The sequence below is a fragment of the Notothenia coriiceps genome, unplaced genomic scaffold (genome assembly GCF_000735185.1).
Source record: "Notothenia coriiceps isolate Sejong01 unplaced genomic scaffold, NC01 NC01_scaffold00026424, whole genome shotgun sequence".
In the NCBI taxonomy this organism is placed as follows: domain Eukaryota; kingdom Metazoa; phylum Chordata; class Actinopteri; order Perciformes; family Nototheniidae; genus Notothenia; species Notothenia coriiceps.
In genome coordinates, this window is record NW_011359125.1 from 2289550 (window position 1) to 2296490 (window position 6941).

Sequence of the window (6941 nt, forward strand, 5' to 3'; positions counted from 1 at the left end):
GTGTAAGTTCTTAGCTTGTTCCCCCCCGGTCTGACCGTTAGAGCCAATAGAATCCAAGGGAAATTGTCCCGCACACACTCATGTTAAAAAAAAAAAGGTGGCGTCTCTGCGTATGCTAGCTTGCAGCAGAGGGGAGAAATATCCCTGCTCTGATATAAAGCAACTGAAAAGCTGTTTTATTGCTTATGGATTATCAGAACATTTCAAAGGGGACGCAGTCACATTGGATATTAACCTATGGATTAACTACAGCATCGTTTTTATCGTTTTAATGCCATTGAAGTCCAGTTTAGACCAGACAAAGACGAAGGTAAGCCATGTTAGCGTTGTGGGCTACCTAGCGCCACTTGTTTTGATGTACGTTTTTGTTGATAACGTCGCGAGTTTGTATCTTTCAGTGTTGAGGTGGGCACCGTTCGATTCTGTGTCTCCTTGCGATCATAAACGATGTGTTGGATGTGCACTTAGGATAAGTAATAAGGGAGCTAGGAGTGATTATCGGTGCAGTAATAGGTTAGCATTTTTCGCTCAGGGGTCATTTAGATGCTTCTTATGAGACTTGTGTTTTGCTTTGGTAAAAATGGTTTATTTTTGTCAGTTAGCTGAGATTATTCCCGTTAATCTGGTATAACACATTAATAGGTTCTTAAATATTAAGATCCCCTGAGACACAGTGTCGTGAAAAAAAAGAAAAGTACCCGCCGGCGGGGACCTTGGGGCTTAACAGGTTAATACGCCGGTGCAGTGATGAATATTTTTGCAGGCCGACTCTGGAAGTAAGCATTGCAATGACTCCCTAAAAAAATAAGCTCTGTGGCAAACGTTTATGATACTAACAGGTTTTTGTTCAGCAGGATAATCTCCACATATTAACACCAGATGGCATCACCAATATTAAAAAGCTAACATTAGGATATAAAGGAATTACATCACGGTCACATGTCTTCATGTCACCACCGCTAAGCTAAAGGAGGCTAATGTTCGGAGGGATTACGTTTACTGTTTTCATTTAGCCACTTGTTAACAACCGCCATTTTTATGACACACATTATCCTCTGACAGCAACGAGTGGGGTATTTGCTGATGTATTTTTTGACATCTCTTAGGCTTCTGTCAGTTTGTGTTTCAGGCATCTAACCAAAAACATACAACAAAATAAATTGACTTTGATACCTGGAAGTGCTAAAATGCTAGCTAATCTTCAAGTTTTAGGACTCATTCCTGCACCAGTCTTAATGTGTATGTGACTGCAATCCTGTGCAGATCTCCAGCACTGATGTCATCCTTGCACTGAAATCCGAAGCATCTTTGCACAGCGAGCCGCAGCCCATTAACCTGATCACTTCCATAAACATCCTAATGGCCTGCTAAGTATACAATGACAATTAAGACCACAAACGGAAACAGGGCTGCTATCCGACTCGGTATAGATGAAAGGAGGAAACCTGCTCAGCCAGTTTTAGAAGACTGCACGTTGTTTGCAGGATATCTTTATGTTCGCTCTCCTTGGTATTCAAAGGAGTCTTAGGACGAGGACGTGGCCTCTTCTCCTTCTCAGCACTAAAGTGGTTAGCATAGCTACAGATAACACTGAGACAACAAGCGCACTAACGCTGAGTGCATCAACAAATGCACATAAATTCACAAAGCCACACATAACCACACACACACACACACACATCAAATTGTGGAGATGCATTTCTCTTTTCACAGCATTATGTTTCAATTTCATAACACACTTTGTGGCTGAGTCACTTTGTTTACAGAAACGCTTGCCATCATGTGCCCACACACAAGACTCTTACTTCTGATCTGCAGGCGGAAAATGATACACACACACACACACACACACACACACACACACACACACACACACACACACACACACACACACAGGTAAGGGTCATCAGGTCCCCCTTGTCTCTTAGGCACTACATCACTGAGTCATTCACCTTGGATGTGTTCATGTGTGCAAGGCTTTTCCAACCTGGACAGAAGACAATCAATCAGCCTCTCTACGTCCGGCTGCGAGATGTTCCAGTTTACAGGCTCTTTGCAAAATGGCACATCACTTGTTTGTGTGTGAAGGCATGTGGTGTGTAAAGCGAGGGTCGAATTTTGCTAATTTTTGGGACAATTTTGCACATTTCTGCAAAAATGTCACGTTCTAAAATCTGCCCAGCTCTATTTTTCGTATTTTATAGTATTTGTTCATATTTTTCATACTTGTTCTCTTCTATTTGTTTTGTTTCTTGTATCTATTATTTACAGTTTTATATATTTCGATTTTTGTAAAACTGTTATATATATTTATTTTGTATTTCATTTTCTCTTACTATGTTTGTAGAATGCACCAAGACACCTAAACATTCCTTGTCTGTGAGACCAGCTTGGCAGCAAACCAGATTGTGATTCTTATTCTGAAACATTTCCTACAAAATCTTTTTTTAATTAAAAAGCTATCCAGTTTGTAATGATATCTTAACACTAGCTGCTGTATAATGAATTAACTCACATCTAATAGTCTAACAAAATGACAGGATCAAGGCCTCTTCATTTCTTACAAGATGTGCTCTCTTTTTGATTTGATACATCTCATGTGTTGCTACCGTCCTAGTTAACACTGAGTGTTTTTAATGATGGGTTGTGTTAATATGGAGCTTTGCTGTAGGCTACTTGGGAGAAGCCAGATAATTGTTTTCCCTTATGTGCACAACAAAGGCACATCTATCCATCAGAGTGGTGAAGCAGAGGTTTCAATAATATATTCACACCCACTTATGTGCAAATAAATATAGCAGCAAGGGCGCGATGAGACACTCCAGGTCATTCACAGGTCCATGCATACATACATGTCAACAATTACATTAGCTAAACTAAACAACAATTATTATTTTTTGAAATATCTTAAGAAATAGAAACTGCACTGAACATTTGCACATTTCTTTGACAATTTTAACCATTTCTGCACAAATCTACTGCCCACATATGAGCAGATAAATATAGCAGCAGGAGCGCGGTACTATAGGAGGCGGATGTAAACACGAGGTCATTCAGTTTCAAGCATTCAACACATACATACATGGAGACACATATACTGAACCCAGGTACTGTTTCATTTTCATTTTCAAATTACTATATGAAACAAAAATAAAGCTTTTTCCCAGTAGAAAATGCACTTACTGTGAACCTTTGCATATCTTTGGGACAATCTATCTACGAAACGAACACTTCTAAAAGCCTCAAAGTTCTTCCATTTTAATGCAGGTATATTTGACATGTTTTCATGTTTAGATGTTTGTATTGTTTTTCTCCTCTATGTTAATTGTATCTTTTTTTATAGTCTGCAACTTGTTTTATGTCATGCACCAACACACCTAAGATAAGGCATAAACCAAATTCTGAATGTTACAGCATTCTGAAAGATTTCCTACAAAAATATATATTTTTTGTTTAAAAAAATGAAGTTTTAAATCATATCTGAACACAAGCTAATAAACATTAACTTAACCTATATCGAATAGTCTAATTTGGGAGATGATCTGCTTTAAATCAGGAATTATCTGATAAAATCACGAGCAGAGAGGATTTCAATAATCCTTTCTGCTCGTGATTTGATCAGATAATTCCTGATATAACTGCACATTTGATGCCAGCTTTCAGCATGAGAAACTCTGCGCTACAAACACATTCACATAAAACATGCACGAACACACACACACACACACACACACACACACACACACACACACACACACACACACACACACACACACAGAATCTGCTCTTAGTGCCTGAATCAGTGAGTGGCGTGTCAGCAGTGGCCCTTTGCTAACTAAGAATAAAGTGAAGCGTGAGTCTGCTCAGAGGCTAACAGAGCGATGAGAGTTGTCATAACGTCCTGCATGTATATATATAATTTCCCCACTACTGCCTGACCCATCGCATTTATCTTCACACTGCACACTATGCCCTAAATTATACAGAGATGAATGTTTCCAGCACTCTCAGGTATGGTCTGGCTATAACTGGATAAAGAAAGATGATTTTGTGAGTAGCTTAGTTTCAACCATAAGTTAACGCAGTGCCAACAGCACATCTGTAAATGTGATCATGGTGTTGTGACTGAATTACTAACACTGTGTTTGGCATCTGTGGAAATGAAGCATACACAAGCTGTGTACCACACACACACACACACACACACACACACACACACACACACACACACACACACACACACACACACACACACACACACACACACACACGCACTGACACTTGTCACTGACGAGAATAAAGTCTGCGGTTGTTTTGCAGCAGATCTCACTGCCTCTTCCTCGCTGATGAGGTGAGGAAGAATGTGCTCCTCCTATCGACTGCTTCTCAAGGCCTCTAGCTCTGAAGGGATGATGGATGCAGACATCCAGTGTGTCTCCACCTGAACCGAGGNACATGTCGATGCGTTGGTGTTCAAACCAAAAATATGGAAAGGTGGACGTTATCGTGGAGGACAGCGAATAAAGTGTTGCGCACTGGATTTACGTGGCATTTATGTAAACAAGAGTTTTTTGCTGTCGATTTTGGTGAGTCCAGTGTTTGTTATTTACTCAGCCATGTAACACAAATTAAAATGCAGTGTTTAATGTTACTGTATGAGTTCCAATAGAAAATACAGTTGTAAACCTCTCTTTGTGTGTCTTTATTATGACGTAACGACTAGTCGACTAGTCGACTACTATTTTGAAAAACTAGTCGACTAGTAAATATTGGTAGTTGTGAAACCCCTACTATGTAACACTCGCGCTTCTATTGGCTAGCACTCCAACACATTGTACGTGATAGGCTTATGGGCGAGACATCTCTAAGCGGCTGACCAATCACAGATCAACAGAGAATTAGGCCAATAGAGACACAGCACTAGTGTTGTCCATGGGGTGCAGTGTTGGGACTAATGCGTTACTGTAACGCAACTACTTTTTGTGGTAACTAATAGCGTTACTAGTTACCTATTCCCATTCAGTAACGCCGTTATAGTTACTGTGATTTAAATGGGTGCGTTACTGCGTTACATTATGTGATGGAACTGAACCGAATCTCCATGCGGATGTAACTTACAGGCGAATACAGCGATGTCCTCTCACAGCACCATGGAAAAGTGAAAGTAACCAGAGAGGAGTGATGATTGGTTAACGCGGGGTAACATTTCAGGGTAAGCCAATCAGAGACAGAGTTGGGCGGGTCTTGCCTTATGGGGAAAATACACACACGAACACTTGCTAATGCTAACACACACACACGGCAACGCTCACCACCAGCACACACACAAACAATGGCAGATGCAAGTATCAGCGAGAGCAGCAGCGCATTTACAACTTGGAGATATAACCACTATTTTCAATTTGTGGGGATAAAGGACACAACAAATATTACGGTGAAATGTAAACTGTGTGCAGGACAGAAAGCATTGTCCACTTGATTGTTGAGGCTACAAGAAAGATGCCTGTCAAAATGTCTAAACATATCTTTTGTGTTTTATTGCTCCACTGCATTTCATAATGATAATTGCTACAATGATGGGGAGTTGTCTTTTCTCTTACTGTGCCACAGAACAACACAAAAACTTGCATTTGTATTGTTATTATTTTTAAAGTAAAGTAAAGTAACTTGTTACTAGTTACTTTTATAATTCAGTAACTAATAAAGTAAGTAGTTACTTTTTTGAGAGCAGTAACTATAACTATTCCTAGTTACTTTTTTAAAGTAACTTGCCCAACACTGATCGCGATCGACGTATTGGGCACCCCTGGTCTATATATATATCCTTTATTTTACTAGGTAAAAAGTCTCATTGAGATTAAAATCTATTGACCTGGCCAAGAAGGGCAGCAAGAACAACAGGTAAAACACAGACCAATATTCAGGCAGACGGACACAGCTGGTAAAACCAAATGAATGGCACATTAACCAGTCTATAATCGCGATAAAAGAAACTATTAGAAATCATAAAACCCGGTCAGTCTTAGGTCACCCGGCTGCAGCTGACGCTGGTCCCTTGCCTCCCACGGTTGAGGACTCGGATCGTACAGCTCTGTGCAGGGAGGTTTCAACAAGGGAGGACCGCCTCACCCCCTGAGCCGCATAGAGAGAGTGTTAGAGAGCAGACAGAGCAAATCCTTTCAATGCAAATAAAAATGTCATATGCATTAATTAATAATGTATTACATAATTATCTTATATCCCAGTTGACGTAAAAATAGGATGAGAATGAAACTGTCCTTGTTTATCTGAAGATGGACTGTAGGTAATTTATTCTTAAATGGTTCACAAGCGGTCCGAGATGGGTACAAGCGGCCGAGATGGGTTTCTCCGCAGGGTGGCGGTGTCCTCCCTTAGGGATAAAGGTGAGAAGTTCGGCAGTCCGCAGAGGGATCGAGTTGAACCGCTCTCCTTACGCGTCGAAGGAGCCGTGGGTGGTTAGGGCACCTATTATGGTGAACCTGGCGCCTCCTAGGGAGTGTTCTCAGGCCGTCAAGCTGGGAAGAGACCAGGGGTAGACCTAGAAACCAGATGGAGGGACTATATGTCTTCCTGGCCTCGCGAGCGCCTTGGGACCCCCAGTCAGAGCTGGTTGTGTGGCAGGCGAAAAGAAGTTGGGCTCTCTGCTTGGACTCACCGTCCGCGACCCGACCGACGGATAAGCGGAGAAGGATGGATGGATGGTGGCTGATAGATGGTGTATGTTGTATGTAGTGTATGTACTGTAGGTATGATATGGGTACATACTGTATTGTATGGTATAGATAGACATTTAGTTATGCTGTGCGTGAGTATTTTAATATCTTTTTTTAACTTTACTTCGCTAACAGGATGACTACACAGCGCGGAGGGCTCTCTGTAACAGACTGCTTTCAGCCCTCCACTTCTAACCTTGTGTTGTT